This window comes from Orcinus orca, chromosome 4, assembly GCF_937001465.1.
Source record: "Orcinus orca chromosome 4, mOrcOrc1.1, whole genome shotgun sequence".
Classification (NCBI taxonomy): Eukaryota; Metazoa; Chordata; class Mammalia; order Artiodactyla; family Delphinidae; genus Orcinus; species Orcinus orca.
Window position 1 is genome coordinate 73,267,835 of NC_064562.1, and position 22,528 is coordinate 73,290,362.

The window sequence follows — 22,528 nt, forward strand, 5'->3', positions numbered from 1 at the left end:
AATCTGTGTTCCCACAGAAAAATTCACATTTTGTCTTGTAACAATGTCGATCAGGAGTTCCTTGAGATGGGGTTAATTCCTCCTCTCTGTCCTCTCACATCTAGGATAGAGCCTGGATAATCAACACTAAGTAAATAATTGGTGAAATAAAAATGAAACCATAAGTGTTCAAATTAAAGACATAGGTATCTGCTGACACAATTTACTAGTGTGTAGAATCAATGGATTCTTGAAATCTCTTATGGACTGAATGTCTGTGCCCACTCTACCACCTCCTGCTAATTCATATGTTGAGGTCCTAACACCTGTGTGACTGGACTGTATTTGGAGAGGAGATGATAAAGGTTAAATGAGTATATAAGGTCAGGATTCTAATCCAGTAGGGCTGGTGCCCCATAAGAAAAGGAAGAGATACCAGAGCTCTCTCTCCAACATTTAAGGATACATTGATAAAGTAGCCCTCTGCAAACAGGAAGAGAATTCTCACCAGGAACGGAATTGGCCTGCACCTTGATCTCAGGTTCCCTGGCCTCCAGAACTGTGAGAAAATAAATTTCTGTAGTTTAATCCAGGCTGTGGTATTTTGTTATGGCAGCTGGAGCTGACTAAGACAATTACATTTTATATAATATGATGGATTTTATATTTTATATTATGTTCTTCAAGAATTAACTCCTCACCTGACTAACCCTGCTAGTAGAATGTATATAATTAGTTTACCAAAGCAAAATTAATATTAATAAATTTTGGAAGATAAGACTGCATTTGGCATTTGGGACTTAGCTAAATGATATGCAGACGTAAATGCATGGAGTCTATTAAAAATCCCACTGACTGCCAAGGATCACAGATAGAGTTGAGCTGCCTCCAGTTTTATACATCCATTGCAGAATTTGTTCTACTTTGGGTATTTTAGCCAAACAGGGTGCATTTTTGAGACCCAAATAATATCATTTAATAAAGCTTGAACCATGGAAAACATAGTTACAGCTTCTCTAAAGAACCTACAGTAAAAACAACATGTATAAAAATATTTCATTCATGAATCTACTCTGAGATTGAATCCTCCTAATATTTTGACGTAAGAGTTTGGACTCCAAATTTTAAAATAAACTAACAAAAAGACACTCAAGTAGTCAGTAGGAATTTTTCCAGAAGAATAAATCTCTACTTTTTAATCTATAACTCTTCTGTGGTATGGGACAATATAGTTAATCTATTCTTGTCTCAATATCTCTGTTTATCTCCATAATCTTTGAAATAAACAGGCCAATAAGTTAGAAAGTTTTTGGTCTTATAGGTGATTTATTGAAGGAAACATCCTTTATCGTAACTTCTCCTTTATGATTTGGACTTGAAAGAAACTCATTAATATATACAATGGAAAGTACCCTCATATTAATTCAGGGTACTCTGGAAGAATTATATATGGCAAATTCTCTCATTTCATCCTTACACAACCCTAATAGATTGGTATTACTCCTGTTTTATAAAACAATAAATGAAGCAAAGCATTGATAAGTAACTTGCTTAAACTCATATTGTCATTAAGTGGTAGATGTGATTTGAATTGCATTTCCTTTAGAAGTCCTGAAAATATTTTTCCAAAATTGAGGAATAAATAATAATGATGATGCTAGTTAAAAAATATAATAATAATGAAGTACAGTTTCTTCCCCAAAGCTCTTACAATGGATGTATAGTCTCTCACTTAAACACTTAAAAATAATTCAAAGATGTCTACAAAAGATATTAAGTTACATGTAAGTAAGTAGAACATAAAGTCAAAGAAGGGAGAGAAAATAAATACTAAAGCCATGGAAGAGTTCACAAGCAAAACACTTTAGCCAACAGTGTTCATTTTGCATCTTAAACATAATAACATGTTATATGTAGTTATTTGTAGCGTAAGAATGTTTTTCCTTGCATTCTACAATGCCAGGGTGTGTTATGCATGAATATATTAAGTATTATTTTAAACTCAATTTTGAAATGAAAAAAATCTGAGTTTAAGGACATTGAGTGACTTATCTAAAGTGACTTAGCCAAAAGATGTCAGTGCTGGATCAAGAATCCAACTTTTTTACTCCTGTCCCAAAACCATTTCTTTAAATCCTCAAAGCTGGAACAAATGCCACTTCCTCCCCCATAAAACTGTGCCTAAAATTGCCTTCAAGCTATAAGGAATCCATACATCTTACAATAAGAAATGTTAATATTCATTAATCAAAGCACTTGTTTATTGGATTTGTTATCAAGGTAAAAAACATACTTTGAATAAATATTTAATATCCTCCTAAGGGCACCAAGCAAATAACACCATTCATCTTCTAACCCTTGTATATGCAGGCAAGGAAAGGTTGCTGAGGAATAAAGTGCTTGCAGAACTCAATATTAGACTGTTTAGATTTACAAATTCTTGGTGGTAGTAATGTTAGTAAATATAGCCCATTTGTCACTTTTTTATTTTAAACTCAGAATGGAAATAACATAATCTGTCACTCTCACAGTACATGCTGAGTTATGAAACCAATAAAATTTAGATCAAATATTAAGTAAAAGGACTGACATAGGCAGACCAATGGGTATAGATTGACATAAATTTACTAAAACTTTAATTTGGAAAAAATGCAAAGAAAAAGAACTACTAAAAATGTTTAACACTTTCAGAGTGCAGTCTCATTTTCAGATGCATCACCAATTATAGGACTAGCATAAAGATGCAGCGTTAATGTATTTATGATCACTCCTAAAACATATTTGAAAAAGACATTAAAGTCTTATATGGTACAGATGGCTTCAAACACTTTAAAATATTGCCATTTTGTTCTATGAGTAAAATTTCTAAATGTAGAAATGGCATCACGTGTCATACAATCTAATGACAACTTGTATTACTTGTAAGCCAAAAATTTTTACAAATTAGGTAAATACTAGAAATAATTAGTAATTAGGGTACCAATAGAGTTCTGCTCTTCCAGTTCTGTCTTTCAATAAATTCACATTTTTATTAATAACCTTTTCTTTCATTTTGCCTCTTTTGGTACCCAGAAGAATGCCTCTTATCATTAAGTATTTCCAAATAAGAGCAGACTAAGTGGAATTCATTAATGTCCTTCTTTTACAGGTTAATATTTGTAAGCTTAAGTAACTTAGTTATTAATGACAGTTTAACACATTAGATTAATTACAAGAGATAGGAGGCAGGATTTAATTTGATCTTAGCCTTTTGAGTCATAGCTCATTGAGTTAAGATATACATTTAATCAGTAATAATACTTGTTGCTGGCATGACAAAAAATTGCAGTTTCAATAAAATCTATTTAAAGTTTTTCATGAAATTCTGATTAGGTCGATATATTTTTCTTTGTATATATATATATATAAAATCTTTTTTTTTTTTGTAATTATAATCATTGTACCTTCCTTGGTTTCCCAGGGAAGTCAACCATTAAAGTATAAAAGATGATAAAAATCCAGGTACTTCATCTTATTATTCTGTTTCTAGAGAACATAATATTGTCATTTTAAATTTTTTTTACATATTTGCATGCAAAAATAGGTGCATTTTAAGACAGTAGTTCATTATTAGTCAAACAGATTTCATTAACATTTTCTTCCCTGGAATTTAGATCCAATCAAATTTAGATTCTCCTTATGTAAAATGCTGAAGTTAAAAACATTCAGAATAAAAATCTCAAATAAACAACCTAACTTTACACCTCAAGGAACCAGAAAAAGAAGAATAAATGAAGCCCAAAGTTAGTAGGAAAAAGGAAATAAAGATCAGAGCAGAATTAAATTAAATAGAGACTGAAAAGACAATAAAAAAAATCAATGAAACCAACAGTTGTTTAATGAAAAGATAAACAAAATTAACAAACCTTTAGCTAGACTCACCAAGAAAAGAGATAGAACTCAAATAAACAAAATCCGGAATAAAAGAGGAGATGTTACAATTGAGACCACAGAATTACAAAGTATCATGAGACTACTATGAACAATTATATGCCAACAAATTGGACGGTCTAGAAGAAATGGATAAATTCCTAGAAATATACAATTTTCCAAGACTGAATCATGAAGAAATAGAAAATCTGAACAGACCAATTACCAGCAAGGAGATTGAATCAGTGATCAAAAATTCCCCAGCAAAGTCCAGGACCAGATGACATTGTTGATGGATTCTACCAAACATTCAAATAAGAATTAATACCCATCCTTCTCAAACTCTTCCAAAAAATAGAAGAGAAGGAAACACTTCCAAATACATTTTAAGAAGCCAGCATTACCATGTACCAAATCAGGCAAAGATACCACAGAAAAGGAAATTACAGGCCAATATTCCTGATGAACATAGATGCAAAAATCTTCAGCAAACTATAAGCAAACTGAATTCAACAATATATTTTAAAGGATTATACACCATGATAAAGTGAAATTTATTCCAGGGATGCAAGGATGGTTCAGCATCCACAAATCAGTCAATGCGACAAACCACATTGACAAAATGAAAGTTAAAAATCATATGATCATCTAAGTAGATGCAGAAAAAGCATTTAACAAATTCAATGTAAATTAATGATAAAAACTCTCAAAAAAGTGGGCATAGAAGGAACATACTTAAACATAATAAAGGCCATATATGACAAGCCCACAGCTAACATCATATTCAATGGTGAAAAGCTGAAATCATTTCCTCAAAGATTTGGAACAAAATGGGAATGCCCACTCTTACTAATTTTAATAAACATGGTATTGGATGTCCAATAAAAATCATTCAAATTAGAAAAGAAGTAAAATTTTCACTAACTGCAGATGACATGATATTATATATAGAAAACCCTAAAGAATCCTCCAAAAAACTGTTAGAACTGATAAATAAATACAGAAAGTTGCAGGATAAAATATCAATACACAAAATTCTGTTGTATTTCTATACATTAATAACAAACTATGAGGAAGAAAAATTAAGAAAACAATCCCACTTACAAACTCATCAAAAAGAATAAAATACCTAAGGATAAATTTAACCTAGGAATTGAAAGACCTGTACATAAAAAATTACATTACAGTGATGAAAGAAATTGAAGAATTCACAAATAAATAGAAATAAATTCCATGACCATAGATTGAAAGAATTAATATTGTTTAAATGCCCATTCTACCCAAGTAGTCTATAGATTCAATGCAATCCCTACCAAAATATCAATGGCATTTTTCACAGAAAAAGAACAAACAACCCTAAAATTTGTGTGAAGCCACAGAAGATCCCAAGTAGCCAAAGAAATCTGGAGAAAAAACAAAGCTGGAGGCATCACACTCCCTGATTTCAAATTATATCACAAAGCAATAGTAATCAAAACAGTATGGTATTGGCATAAAAACAGACACATAAATCAATGGAACAGAATAGAGAGCCCAGAAATAACCAATGCATATATGGTCAATTAATTTACAACAAAGGAGCCAAGGATATGCAATAGGTAAAGGACAGTTTTTTCAGTAAATGGTGCTGGGAAAACTAGACAGCCACAAGCAAAAAAAAAAAAAAAAAAAAGAGAGAAAAGAAAAAGAAATTGGACCACTGTGTTACATCATACACAAAAATTAGCTCAAAGTACATTAAAGACTTGAATGTATGATATGAAGTTATAAAACTATAAAATTCCTAGAAGAAAACAGATACAGTAAACTCCTTGAACCTGGTCTTGGCAATGATATTTTGGATTTCATACCAAAAACAAAGGCAACAAAAGCAAAAATCAACAAGTGAGACTACATCAAACTTAAATTCTCCTGCAGTAGAAGAAACCATCAACAAAATGAAACGCCAACATAGTGAATGGGAGAAAATATTTGCAAATCATATAGCTGATAAGGGGTTAATATCCATAATATATAAAGAATTCATTCAACTCAACAGTGAAAAAACAATCAAATTAAAACATGGGCAAAGATCTGAATAGACATTTTTCCAAAACAGACATTCAGTTGGCCAACAGATACATGAAAAGATGCTCAAATCACTAATCATCAGGGAAACACAAAACCATAATGAGATATTATCTCATACCTGCTAGAATGGCTATTATTAAAAAGACAAGAAAAAATAAGAATTGAGAAAAGATGGAGAAAAGGGTACCCTGCTTCACTCTTGGTGGGAATACAAATTGGTGCAACCATTATGGAAAACAGTATGGAATTTCTTCAAAAAATTAAAACTAAAACTATCATATGATCCAGCAATTCCACTTCTGGATATTTATCCAAAGAAAACAGAAACACTAACTTGAAAAGATATATGCACTCCTATGTTCAATGCAGCATCCTTTACAATAGCCAAGACGTGAAACAACCTAAGTGTCTATTGATAGATGAATGGATAAAGAAAATGTGGTATATATATATATATATATATATATATATACACACACACACACACACACATATATACACACATACATACACACATATATATCAGGCCAGGCCATTTATATATATTTGACAGGATATTACTTAGCCATAACAAAGAATGAAATCTTGCCATCTGCAACAATATGGACAGACTTTGAGAGCATTGTGCTAAGTGAAATATAAGTCAGAAAAAGACAAATACCATATGATCTCACTTATATGAGAAATTTCAAAAGAAAACAATCTCACAGATACAGGGAACAGATTAGAGGTTGCCAGAGGCAGGGTTGGGTGCTGGGCAAAATGGGTGAAGGGAATCAAAAGCTACAAACTTCTAGTTATACAGTAAATAAGTCATGGGGATGTAATGTACAGCATGGAAGCTATAGTTAATAACACTGTACTGTATATATGAAAGTTGCTAAGGGAGTAGATCTTGAAAGTTCTAACAATAGAAAAAAAATTCTGTAACTATGTATGTTGGCAGATGTTAAGTATACTTATTATCATGATCTTTTTGTAATATATACAAATATTGAATCATTAAGTTGTACACCTGAAACTAATATAATGTTATATGTCAACTATATCTCAACAAAAATAAATAAGTAAATAAATACACAATATAAATAAATACAAGCCCCCAGAATGATGCCAAATCAATGAAATTCATCAGAGAATGAGTATTTAGTAGTTAAACATTTCCAATATTTTCTGTTCTCATTCTTTATGAGTCAGAATTATTTTAACAGAGATTGATTATTTTCTTGTGAATTTTAAAATGGAGACTTGTTTAATCAATCTATGTCCAGATCAAAATTTTAAGATTTTAACTTCTACTTTTAAAATGATATTTTTAGATCATTATTTTTAAAGTCAGGTCTTCCATGGCTATACTGGGCAGATTAAAATGTTATGAAGATTTTTTCTTTCATTGATAGAAGTCAATAACTATTTTTACTCTTTTAAGAATGGGTTTTTATTTTGTATTTGATTATACCGAATATATTTTATCAGATAATAACAAATGTATCTTGTAGTTTTTAATATGACTAATTAGATGGGGTTCTTCTGACAGTTTTTATTCTACTAAGAAATTTACCATTATAATTTTAAGTTGTGTCAGGGTTATTTTGAATAAATGCTAAGACACTGCTTTCTATACAGTAAGCCCAGAAGTAAATGAAGAGTTGGTTACCTTTGCATTCTGATTTAACACAACCCATTATTCCAAATTACAGATGTATAATCTGTCATTTTACTGTCATTATTCTTTGCAGAATTGAAAAACTTTGTTTTTTTAAAGCACCCTATTAGTATGCATAAAACCCATAGAGAATCCCAGGCTTACCGTGGGCAAAAATATTAATATAAGCACTAATTTTCAGAATACTTGTTTTTTCTCTTCCATGCAACTGTTTCACAGCTTAATTCCGTCCAGAGTTACAAACATTCTTGTATTATTTCCCTCCTCTTTCTCATCAATGACTTTGTATAAAATTAAATCAACTCTGAAATAATGATATATTAATTTAATATGAATAACATTCTAGGCTCTGGGGAGTTGATATTATTACCATTCTCATAAGCAAAGTAGATGCCTAAGGAGACATAACTGATGATCAGCAAAACAAGCATTGGAACTTGGGTCTTTAGTTCATTTAACCTGAACTGAAGAATTGAATGCTTTTGTTCTCTTCAAAGAATTCCTGACATTATCAAATACAAAGAGTAAAAGCTAACAAATCAATCTCTCTCTCTCTCTCAGTATCCATAAACTTCTACTACTAACTAATCTTTGTGTGAATGTACACACACACATGTGTGTGCACACACACAATACTGGAACGGGAGTATTCTTGTTCTTTTTTAAAGGGGACTAAATGTCAAATTACAGTAACTATTGCATCTCCTTTTTATCTTAAAGAGCACTGGGAGAAGTCAGCTGCTGATTCATTCATAAATGACAGATGAAAGCATGAAACACTGAGAAAAAGTGATGGCTGAGTGGTTAAGAAGATGAACAAAGTTTTCAATAGTTTCAGACCAGAATGGAAAATAAAGTTCAGAGCTAAACACTGTGGAGTGTGCAGTCTTTAAACTGTGACAAACATCATTAGCATACCTAACACCTAGATGCTGGTGTTCGAGTACTATCTCCACTGAAAGGGACTAGAACCCCTCAGAGAATTGACTAATGCTAGGACTGGGACAGGGAAAGAACAAGATGACCCTGGAACATCTTGTGTCCCAAATTTAGGAATTGACTAAAGAGTGATAAAAATATTCAGAATGACGCTGAAACTAACTAAAAGATGATCCCACTGATCAAAACTGGAACAAATTTACCTTTAAAGTACATTTGAAATGTAGCAGTTTACAGCACATTGAATAAAATTGGAAAAATGTGAGTCTATATGGATAAAAATTAATAAATGAACAATATGAACATTTGAAAAGGATCAGGATACTTTTTAAAGATTCATGTGTTTACCACAAGGTTAAAAAGTAACTTCACACTCACCTCTGCCTTGCAGACACCTCTTTCATCAAGTGATGAAAGTATGTGTGCTAAGCAAATAGGCTACTGAGTGATATTCTGGGTCTCTTCCTGGCTGACTATGAGGAGGAATCCAATTAGATAATGCCTCACATTGATTTGAGCTTTGCCTTGCCCATTTTTCTCTTTTTTTCATGAACTTCACTGCTTGGTTTTACACCTCCTTAGTAAAGGCTTAGCATTTTAACCCTTGCTTTAGTCACTGTTATTTTAGGATATTATCTAAGCCATTTGGTTTTACACTTGAAATTCAAGCAATATATACCCATATCAACAAAATCAAATAGAACAATCCCTATAAACATCACAATAGATACAGAAGAAGCATTTTAAAAAATTCAAAATTCAATTTATAATAAAACTATTGCCAACCTAGTAATAGAGAAAACTTCATTAGCTTAATAATTAATATCTACAAATAATAGCATAATTAATGATTAATCAATATCAGTAGCATAGTTAATAATGAAATAATGAAAGATATTTTTATCTGAGTTGAAAATATAAGAATGTCCCTCAGCATTTATAATCACTATTTGATATTTTATTAAATACAAGAAAAAGAATTACAAGAATTTGAAAGAAATAAAACTGTCATTGTTTGCAGATGACATGATTAGTTACATAAAATCCTTAATCTATGTCTATAGGATTAAAATGCAATGTAGTAAGATCACTTCATAAAATTTCCATATACAAAAATCAATTGCATTTGAAGAAACAATAAGAAAATAACATATTAAGATATAATAATATTTGTAATTACTTTTAAAAAGAGATTTTTGTGAATAAATCTAGTTGCAAGAATTAAAAAAACAAAAAACTGCACAGAAATACATAAATACTATTGAGAGAAATTAAAGGAGCTCTTTAAACATTTAAGAATATATCATGTTCACGAATAAAATGATTCAGTATTATAAAGAAGTGATATATAGATTTGATTCAATGCAAACATAGGAGTGTGTTGTGTGTATACATGTGTGTTGGAAGTTGTTTATTTTCAAATTTATATGGAAGTGAAATGAACCAAGAATAGCCAAGACAATACTGATGAAGCAAAACACTAATAGAAAACTTAACTTGGTAGATATCAAGACTTATTTTAAAGGTTCTGTAATTAGAAATGTGTGCTATTGGTGCAAGGAGAACCCAAATAAAGTAATAAAACACAACATTCAATTACATCCAATGTGGTATTTCAGAGCAGTAGGAGAAGCCTTTACAATAAATTGTATTGTATCAATGAAATATATATCCATTGATCCCTACCTCACACCATACACACACACGTATAAATGATTATATGTAAATTGTATATATAAATGTTAGAGGTAGAGCATTATGCTTCTAGAAAAATATCAATAACAAAAGAAAATAATAATAAGTAGGTATGCATAATTAATGTACATTAGAAGAGTGGGGATTTGTGATATAATTCATATAGAGAAAAATTCATGTTTTAAGATGTACAGTTTTATGAGTTTTAACAAATTTGAAGCTTAATTTTAAAACATCACAAATTTGTAAAGAAAATAATATGACAGACTACATTAAAATGTATGAAATTCTGCTTACCAAAAGATATTATTAGAAAGTGAAAAGTCAAGCCATAGAGTAGAAAAAAAAATATGCAATTCATATTACAACCAATTATTTGAATACTGAAAGTATATAGAAAACCCCGTAAGTCAAAATGAAAAACTATTGAAAAAATGACGGAAAGATATGAAGAGATATTTCAAATCAAAACACATTCAAATGAAAAACAAATTAAAGTATGTTACAACTCATGAGGGAAATGTTCATTAACATCACATTTTTGATCCCAATCTATACTCACCAAATATACAAAAATAAATAAAGTCACGTGTTTGCAAGGATGTAAAGTAACCAGAAGTTAAAGTAACCAGAATTCTCTTTCATTGATGATGCAAGAATAAGATGACACTAATGCTTTGGGAACCTCATGATATCTACTATAGTTCAAAATATGCATGCTCTATGACCCAGCAACTCCATTGCTACTATATATGCAAGAGAAATACATTGCAAATGATGTACACAGAATGTGCATAACATTATTATCCATGAGAACAAAAAACCCTAAAACTACTCAAATATCCATTCACAACAAAATGAGTAAGCAAGCAAAAGGTAGTATGCTCACACACAAAGGCCTATTATTATACAACAATATTGATAAATAAACTGTATTCATATTCAGTAACTTGTATGAACCTCACAAATATGATGTTAAGTTTAAGAGGACAGTCACAAAAGAATTCACACTTTTACTCCATATAAATAAAATGCAAAAGAGGGAAAATAATCTATGATTTGAGAAGTAATGTAGTACTCATCTTTGGAGAGATTTATGGGGGGGGCTGTAGAGAATGGGTAAGGTTCTATTTCATAGAATTGAACAGATGGTACACTTTTTGATAATTCATCAAGCTTTACACTTAGGATTTGTTTCCATTTACGTATGTATGCTATACTGAGATGAAATATTTATTAAAATTGGTTAGTACCTTTAGTCTATCCTCTATTTTTAATTGAAATATAACCATATTAAATTAATTGCCATGAAGAAAATTTGATATTCACATATTACGTACCAGGTTTATTCCATAGCTTTGAATACTCCCTGGAACATTACTCTGTAGTCTCCAAATTACATGTACAGCATGAGAAGATGGTAATCAAGTCACCTCAGTCAATCAAAACTTGTTAGCTAATAATGTAATGGCAAATTGTAGGAAATTCAGTGGGCACCAATTTGAGGGTCAATCCAGCCTTCTTTTCTGGGTACTGCCTGCCACACCCAGGTTTGCTTCTTTGTATCATTGTTTCTTTTCTCTGATTCGATTCTCCTGGCTACAGGTGACTGAATATAGGTGAAAATATTACCTGGGACCTTTTCATTCTATCTTTTGGAAAATTGGAATTTAAGTTAAAAATAGCTTACCATGAGCCGGCCTACTAAATAAAGGTTATATAAACCTAGTAGCCATTAATGCACCAATTTCCACTCCTTTAGCCCAATAAGCAGAAAACACCAGACTGCAGAGAAAGGAGAATGGGACAAATATGCAGAAAGTAGAAAAATGGAAATCTAAGAAGAGAAGTCTGCTGGCTTTCCAGTATAAAACTGCAGTTTCTTGCTGAGGTTCAATGTCATTTCTGCCTTGGACTACACAAGAATGTCCATTAATCCTATAAAAATTATATTTCTTTCACTCCTGTTGTTTTTAATGACAAACTTCATCTTCATCATAATTTTATCCAGGATATTTTGTATTTACATTGTATGTGCATGAGAGTAAGTGGGAAAAAGAGCAATGTAAGTTTTCCAAAGGTAAAGATATTTATGATGGGATAAGATGTACTTTGATATCAAGAAATTTAGATTTTAGAAGTTAGAGTATCTTGGTTAACTGATTATTTTTATAACTAATTAAAAATACAGAACCAAATCAAAGGAAACTTTTAAATGACAGAAACTGCAGGCATATAAATAGAATAAATTGTAGTTAAGGCTATAATTATTTGTCCCCATTGACCAATAATATCATTCTAATTGCAGATTTACAATTCAGCAGACCATTATATTGTAGTAAAAGTTTGTACCAATACTAAGTATTTATACAGAATGCACAACGCTGAACTGTCTACAGAAGCCTTTCATTACTGTGTATAAAAAGCACTCCCTTAGTGATATAATTTAGCTACAGTTTTAAGTTAACAAGCAATCTTAATGACTGTGTATAATGTTAACTGTGAATATAACAGAAAGGTTATAGAATAATATGTGTATCACAGAAGCAAAATTATAGTAGAAACAATCAATTCTTTATATTTTTGTGCATTTAAGAAAAAAAAAGCTCCATTTTTCCAGAAATTAAAAAATAAAACAAAACAAAACAAAAAACCCTAAAAACTCTTATGCATTGAGGGAAGGAATTAGGGGTGGCATTTGTGTGTGTGTGTGCGTGTGCATGTGTGTGTGTGTGTGTGTGTGTGCAGACAAACTTGCTTCAGAAGACATATGGATTAAATCTCATAAAAAGAAACACAAAATGAAGGCATTTTATATTAATCAAAATTATCAGATAAACTAAATTACCTTTTTTTTTTTTTTTACAAAATCATGAAATACAAGGCTGTCTTTATTTTATTTTTTAAACATCTTTATTGGAGTATAATTGCTTTACAATGGTGTGTTAGTTTATGCTTTATAACAAAGTGAATCAGCTATACATATACATATATCACCATATCTCCTCCCTCTTGCATCTCCCTCCCATCCTCCCTATCCTACCACTCTAGGTGGTCACAAAGCACACAGCTGATCTCCCTGTGCTATACAGCTGCTTCCAACTAGCTATCTATTTTGCATTTAGTAGTATATCTAAGTCCATGCAACTCTCTCACTTTGTCCCAGCTTACCCTTCCCCTCCCAATGTCCTCAACTCCATTCTCTAGGTCGGCATCTTTATTCCTGTCCTGCCCATAGGTTCTTCAGAACCATTTTTTTTTTTGATTCCATATATGTGTGTTAGCATATGGTATTTGTTTTTCTCTTTCTGACTTACTTCACTCTGTATGACAGATTCTATGTACATCCACCTCATCACAAATAACTGTTTCGTTTCTTTTTATGGCTGAGTAATATTCCATTGTATATATGTGCCACATCTTCTTTATCCATTCATCTGTCAATGAACACATAGGTTGCTTCCATGTCCTAGCTATTGTAAATAGAGCTGCAATGAACAATGTGGTACATCACTCTTTTTGAATTATGGTTTTCTCAGGGTATATGCCCAGTAGTGGGATTGCTAGGTCATATGGTAGTTCTATCTTTACTTGTTTAAAGAACCTCCATACTGTTCTCCATAGTGGCTGTATCAGTTTACATTCCCAACAACAGTGTGAGAGGGTTCCCTTTTCTCCACACCCTCTCCAGCATTTACTGTTTGTAGGTTTTTTGATGATGGCCATTCTGACTGGTGTGAGGTGACACCTCATTGTAATTTTGGTTTACATTTCTCTAATGATTAGTGATATTGAGCATCCTTTCATGTGTGTGTTGGCAATCTGTATATCTTCTTTGGAGAAATGTCTATTTAGGTCTTCTGCCCATTTTTGGATTGGGTTGTTTGTTTTTTTGATATTGAGTTGCATAAGCTGCTTGTAAATTTTGGAGGTTTATCCTTTGTCAGTTGTTTCATTTGAAAATATTTTCTCCCATTCTTAGGGTTGTCTTTTCATCTTGTTTATGATTTCCTTGCTGTGCAAAGGCTTTGAAGTTTCAATAGGTCCCATTTATTTATTTTTGTTTTTATTTCCATTTCTCTAGGAGGTGGGTCAAAAAGGATCTTGCTGTGATTTATGTCATATAGCGTTCTGCCTATGTTTTTCTCTAAGAGATTTATAGTGTCTGGCCTTACATTTAGGTCTCTAATCCATTTTGATTTTATTTTTGTGTATGGTGTTAGGGAGTGTTTTAATTTCATTCTTTTATATGTAGCTGTCCAGTTTTCCCAGAACCACTTATTGAAGAGGCTGTCTTTCTCCATTGTATAGTCTTAACTCCTTTATCAAAGATAAGGTGACCATATGTGCATGGGTTTATCTCTGGGCTTTCTATCCTGTTCCATTGATCTACATTTCTGTTTTTGTGCCAGTACCATACTCTTTTGATTACTGTAGCTTTGTATTATAGTCTGAAGTCCAGAAGCCTAATTCTTCCAGCTCCACTTTTCTTTCTCAAGATTGCTTTGGCTATTCAGGGTCTTCTGTGTTTCCATACAAATTGTGAAAGTTTTTGTTCTACTTCTGTGAAAAATGCCATTGGTAGTTTGATAGGGATTGCATTGATTCTGTACATTGCTTTGGGTAGTACAGTCATTTTCACAATGTTGATTCTTCCAATCCAGGAACATGGTATATCTCTCCATCTGTTTGTATCATCTTTAATTTCTTTCATCAGTGTCTTATAGTTTTCTGCATACAGGTCTTTTGTCTTCCTATGTAGGTTTATTCAGAGGTATTTTATTCTTTTTGTTGCAATGGTAAATGGGAGTGTTTTCTTAATTTCTCTGTCAGATTTTTCATCATTAGTGTATAGGAATGCAAGAGATTTCTGTGCATTAATTTTGTATCCTGCTACTTTACCAAATTCATTGATTAGCTTTAGGAGTTTAGCTTTCTGGTAGCATCTTCAGCATTCTCTATGTATAGTATCATGTCATCTGCAAACAGTGATAGTTTTACTTCTTTACTGATATGGATTCCTTTTATTTCTTTTCTGTCTCTGATTGCTGTGGCTAAAACTTCCAAAACTATGATGAATAGTAGTGCTGAGAGTCGGCAACCTTGTTCCTGATGTTAGTGGAAATGGTTTCAGTTTTTCACCACTGAGAACAATGTTGGCTGTGGGTTTGTCATATATGGCCTTTATTATGTTGAGGTAACTTCCCTCTATGCCTACTTTCTGGAGGGTTTTTATCATAAATGGGTGTTGAATTTTGTCAAAATCTTTTTCTGCATATATTGAGATGATTATATGGTTTTTCTCCTTCAATTTGTTAATATGGTGTGTCACATTGATTGATTTATTTATACTGAAGAATTCTTGCATTCCTGGGATAAACCTCAGTTGATCATGGTGTATGATCCTTTAAATGTGCTGTTGGATTCTGATTGCTAGTATTTTGTTGAGGATTTTTGAATGAATGTTCATCAGTGATATTGGCCTGTAGTTTTCTTTTTTGTGACATCGTTTTCTGGATTTGGTATCAGGGTAATGGTGGCCTCATAGAATGAGTTTTGGAGTGTTTCTCCCTCTGCTATATTTTGGAAGAACTGGGAAGGATAGGTGTTAGCTTTTCCCTAAATATTTGATAGAATTTGCCTTGTGAAGCCATCTGGTCCTGGGATTTTGTTTGTTGGAAGATTTTTAATCACAGTTTCAATTTCAGTGCTTGTGATTTGTCTGTTTATATTTTCTATTTCTTCCTGGTTCAGGCTTGGAAAGTTGTGCTTCTCTAAGAATATGTCCGTTTCTTCCAGGTTGTCCATTTTATTGGCATATAGTTGCTTGTAGTAATCTCTCATGATCCTTTGTATTTCTGCAGTGTCTATTGTTACTTCTTTTTAATTCTAATTCTGTTGATTTGAGTCTTCTCCCTTTTCTTCTTAATGTGTCTGGCTAATGCTTTATCAATTTTGTTTATCTTCTTAAAGAAACAACTTTTAGTTTTATTGATCTTTGCTATCATTTCCTTCATTTCTTTTTCATGTATTTCTGATCTCATCTTTATGATTTCTTTCTTTCTGCTAACTTTGGCGTTTTTTGGCTCTTCTTTCTCTAATCGTTCTAGGTGTAAGGTTAAGTAGTTTATTTGAGATGTTTCTTGTTTCTTGAGGTAGGATGTATTGCTGTAAACTTCCCTCTTAGAACTGCTTTCGCTGCATCCCATAGGTTTTGGGTCATCACGTTTTCATCATCATTTGTTTCTAGGTATTTTTTGATTTCCTCTTTGATTTCTTCAGTGACCTCTTGGTTATTTAGTAGTGTATTTTTTTAGGCTCCATGTGTTTGTATTTTTTACAGTTTTATTCCTGTACTTGATATCTAGTCTCATAGCATTGTGGTCAGAAAAGATACTTGATACAATTTCAATTTTCTTAAATTTACCAAGGCTTGATTTGTGACCCATGATATGATCTATCCTGGAGAATATTCCATGAGCTTTTGAGAAGAAAGTGTATTCTGTTGTTTTTGGATGGAATGTCCTATAATATCAATGAAGTCCAACTTGTTTAATGTATCATTTAGAGCTTGTGTTTCCTTATTTTCATTTTGGATGATCTGTCCATTGGTGAAAGCGAGGTGTTCCTGTCTTGCTTGTTGTTTGGCATGGGGTGCCCAGCACTGGAGCTTCCTGGTTGTTGAGTGCAGCTGGTCTTAGTGTTGAGACGGAGGTCCCTGGGAGAGCTTTAACTGATTGATATTACGTGGGGCCAAGAGGTCTCTGGTGGTCCATCGTCCTGCACTCAGCTCTCCCACATCAGAGGGTCAAGCCTGACACCCACCTGGAGCACCAAGATCCTGTCAGCCGCATGGCCAGGTATGTGGGGAATTTTGTGTCTTTTGTGAAGTCTGAGGTCTTTTGCCATTATTCAGTAGGTGTTCTGTAGGAATTGTTCCACATGTAGATGTATTTTTGATTTATTTGTGGGGAGGAAGGTGATCTCCACATCTTACTCCTCCATCATCTTGAATGCACTTGGACTACTTGAACTTTTAATCCTCAGTTTTCTCATCTGTAAAATTAACACCAAAAAAATCTACCTCATAGATAAATAAAAGGATTGCCTTAATTGGAATGATGTTGCTAAGTTCAGAGAAAATATTTGATGGATATGCTTAATGCTTATGTTTAATAGATTTGTTGCTACTCTTGTAGTGACAGTAATAGTAGGAGTAGCAATAGTATTTTATTACTTTGAAGATTTATCTCTATCATATCTGAATTAGGACTTATTGGACTAACAATAGGACATTCTGGGCCCTGCTTTGTATCACCATTACAAGAGAACAGTGAGCTGTAGAAATCTGATTAGTAGACGTAGTTAAAGTGCTACAGAACCACAGATAAAGGTTCACTAGGAACCCATTATTTAAAATAAAAAGTAAAACCTCAGTGAACACTGTCTAATGAACTAAGCGTGACTACTTGAAATCATTACAATGGATAAAATTTATGTTCAAGTCACTGAAAGAAACTTTTCTTTTCTCTACCCTATGGTCATGAGTTTCTAATTGAAAACCAGTGAGAATAAAGGGAAAAAAATTACTCAATGAAAGGGAAATGAATTTAAAACTGTGTAAACTCATCTAATATAAAACTTAGTTGACATCTGAGACAGGGAAATGGCTCCAAAATCAGTGAAGAAGGCAGCCAAATCATAAAGGTTAAGATCAAAACAGTTTTTTTTTAAATTGCACTTATCTCTTTCAAATTTGCATACAAGCCACAATGTATGCTAGAAAATTAAAAAGTGATCACTCTTGTTAAATGGTCTGTAAATAGTAACTAGATAAGTATCATTATCTTAATCAAAACCATTCATTAAATTCACATCTAAATTGGCTGGTGGTGCAGTACTGGGCATTGGAAACAAGGCAGCTTAAAATGTAGTGATCTTTACCCAGGGGGCCGGGTGGTGTGGAAATGGGAAAAGAAACTGTATATCTGGCATAAAAGACAAATGAAGTAGCATTAATCAAATACATTAATAAGAAAAGTGTAGATATTAGGTTTAAAACGGAAAAAATAGAGGATTCCTTATATTTCTAAATGACTGTATATGAAAAGTATCTCATTGTTCCTTTAAACAGAGAGATTCATCAGTACATTTACATCACAAGAAGACTGATTTAATCCCAATTTTAAAGGTCACAGTAATTACATATATTGTGGCACATTTAACAGATATCATCTGAGCACATTTGCAAAAGCCAAAGGAAGTAGCCAGTGTAGGGTACACTCAGCAACCCACAAATCTCAAAATTGTCACCTTCAGAATTATCATGATAGAAAAAATCTCTCTATATGAGTTTTTCCATAATGAGTTTTCATGTGAGTGGTTGACAGTATTATAGCATATTATAACTAATGTTTAACATAATCAGGATATTATAGCCTGTGTGTGCACGCACGTGCTCGTATTGCAGTAGAGAGGGATACAATCAATGTATCTGAAAAGGAGATAACTCTACAGAGCATTCAGAATTCTGCACCCTGCACTTAAAATGTGTCTCTAAGTCAAAAGGCCAAATACTGAAGATAATTAAAAAGCAATGCCTGGGACTTCCCTTTTGGCACAGTGGTTAAGAATCTGCCTGCCAATGCAGGGGACATGGGTTCCATCCCTGGTCCGGGAAGATCCCATATGCCACGGAGCAACTAAGTTCATGTGCCACAACTACTGAGCCTGCACTCTAGAGCCCGTGAGCCACAACTACTGAGTCCACAAGCTGCACCTACTGAAATCCATGCACCTAGAGCCCATGCTGCGCAACAAGAGAAGCCACCTCAATGAGAAGCCTGGGCACCACAATGAAGAATAGCCGCCACTCGCCACAACTAGAGAAAATTCGCACACAACAATGAAAACCCAACGCAGCCAAAAATAAATAAATAAAAAGCAATGCCTACAAGAATTAATAAAAAAACTTCATGAAATCATGAATTCTTTAAGAATATTCTAATTAGATTTGGAGAATACCTACCTCATTTCATTTGTACAAGTCTTGTTGTGTATTGAAAACATACAGAAAATGTACAGATGTTTTATAAATGGACATACTTTAAAAAAATGGCTTTTTTATCCTCAGGTAAAGGAAAGATAGCATCAGCCAATCAAAAGAAGAAGCAAGAGCAATTCAAGGAGAGACTTTTTTCATTGCTAATTTCCAGAGGGAATTAACCAATTTTCTGTATTATGATCGAATCAGCATATTGAGGATTGGACCTATAGATAATGTCAAAGCAGAAGGGGTTCTTTCAGCTTTGTATGCCTGTTGAATTTTAACTATGAACGGCTGCTGAGCTTCTGTTTGCTCCATGATTACTGGTCAGGTTTCATCAGATTGGAGCCTGCTGTTTAAGCTGTATTTAGGACATGACCCTAGCAGCTGGCTCCACTGAATGAGCCGCTTCAAGGTGGTTATTACTATGCATGTAATAACTAAAGAATTTGGAAGAGCTACGAAAAGCTCTAATCCTTGTGTACTCTATTGAATATTTCGGTAGATTTGAAATCTAACTAAGCAAGGAGCATATGAAAAATAAAAGTATGGTAATTTACACTAAAAATAACTTTAATATTACCATCTGGATGACAGAAAATGCCATATGACTTTGTCAGAGTAAACAGAATCTATTTTTTAAATACCCACAACTTAAAAAAAGTTTGAGAGTTTTTACTATAAATTTACAAAAGCATTGTTTAAATGATTGGTGTTTGAATAATATCTGGAAAAATGAAAAATGTCAAAATAAATTTACTTTTATATCCAAAGTCTATAAGGATGAAGATTATATCTTATTCAGCCTTATACCCTGTAGGATATATCATATTGCAGTCACCCATAAATGTTCCTTGAATTTGAAAATATAAAATGAGAGCTTTGGAGGTCTACAGAAATTTAAAAACCACCAAAAAATGTGCATTGTAATATGAAAAAATCCTAAATGTCCAGGAGAACTAAATCTTGCATTTTCTGTGTATAGGACTGAAAATAAAAATAAGGCTAATGATAAATATATTCCAATTTTATAGGTAAAGAAAGAAAAGTACTAAGTATATTTTTACTAGGTTTTGTATTATCTATCTGACTCCAGAAAAAATAAGAGCTGTATCATTTTTCACAGAGTAAACAACTTGGATGTGGTCAATATAGTCTTTTACCTAAATATATTGGTCATCAAATACTTCAGTAATAGTTACCACTATGAGGGTTACCAAATAATTTGGAGATAGGAAATGACATACACTGAAAATGATTTCTAAATATTTCTACGTAGTGTGATAAATAAGTTTGTTTTAGGGCAACAATCTAGGGTTGCTTAAACACTAAAATATTTATTGAAACCTCCAGGAAACATCATGGCATTAGAAACCTCTGAATTCCAGAATCTGACCAAAATGTGTAATGAAAAATTAAAATGTTGGGCTTGAGGGCATCCCTCTGAAACTAAGATAAGGTGTCAACTATATTTTATAACATTATACAACATTACAACGTAGTATTGTTTTCACTCTTTAAAAATAGAAACATAGAATTTAAAAATATTTTTTCCTTGCCCCTCTCCTAAGGCATAAGTAAAACGTCCCCTTGTTTCCTTTATTCTCCCTACTCTATCTGAATGACATACTACAGCTAAATTATATCTGATGAAGGGTTGTTTGTATGGATCTCTGACAGTAGGGTCAATTTCTGGATTCACAAGTATCTCTGTGACTTTCTTCTCATCTCCCTGCAGCTTATTATGCCAGCAGAGTCACACTCAGTGGGGATATTGTAACCTCCCTCTAGGGAACTACCATGACACAAACATTTATCTCCCCAGGACATCTGGGGATAATCTTTCAGGTTGTATAAAGTTAATCTCACTTTTAGCTTTACCTGCAAAGTTCAGGAATGAACATTTTGTACAGCTATACAAATAAATGTTTTGAGTTAGGGCTTCTTTCTATTGACCTGTCTCTATTCAACAGAGACTTAATGGATTCATTTTGCTTTCATTCGATTCTTTCCGATTCATTCTAAATGCTTAATGCAATTGCAGGCCATTATATTGCAATTACTCAATAAGGAAATACTTTCAAGTGGGAGCTTATGAAAACATTTTATAGTATTTCAATTGGAGCCAAAAAATAACTTCAGGTGTAATTATTATGAGAAAAAAACAACAACAACTGCACAGTAAATAGAAAAGTTACTCTAAGATATTTTTCCTTATGTAGGCTGCTAGAGCTGAAATATGGAGAGTTAAAGAAAACTATATTTTGTCCTCTCTTTGTACTAGGTTATGTATGAAGAGTTTGGTTGGCAGATGACAATGAATTAACACTGATTTATTCTGTAATTTTCAACAATTATATTGTGACATGTCCACATACACTAAAGTACTTTGATTTCCCTAGAATGGTATCAGGATGCTTTTTAAAGTCACATTTTTAAAAGCAAAATTATTCTGAAATGTAAGTATAACGTTTAGATTTTATAAATTAGTAAGTTTGTTTAAATAATCTATAGTTAGGCTTCTGAAGATAACATAATGGCTTTTCACTTTTAAATTATGTATTAGAATTACTATAATTTAAGTTATATATAATTTTATATGCAACTGCATTATAGCATTTGTAAACTCTTGCTAATAAATAAAAATGAATATTATAAATAATAATAATGAAAGGCATTAAAGACTGAGTTAAAGTGCTTAGTACTGCAAAGAACTCAAAGTAATCAAATCCAGTAATCATATCAAATCTTTTTCTTTACATAGGAATTTTCTGCACTATACCTAATATCTCATACTTAAATGTAAGCTATGTCAAATTATTATTGCTGTTGAATGTTTAATTTTTACATGAGTTCAGCACTTATAAAGAAAACACATTTTTAAAGGATTGTTCACATATGACAGTCAATCACAAAACTGTTCAGTTTGGAATCATGATGTCTCATCCCCCTTTCCCACCCACACAGTGTTTAGAATGACTCAGTTAGTGGTTCCTCTTCTAATTAAAGGGAACCTCCTCTAGGCTTTATTCCTTCCCCTTTTATCACACCAGAACAAAAAAAAGCACATAAAATAGAACAAAACATGAAATGAAAAAATACTATGGTACCAAAAAAGTGTAATGAACAATCCAACCTGTCACTTTTTAGAAAGGATTAGTACTGAGTGTACATGGAAAACATGTTAGGGTAACTTAACAATGCATTTAAAAGTCAGTCAGAAA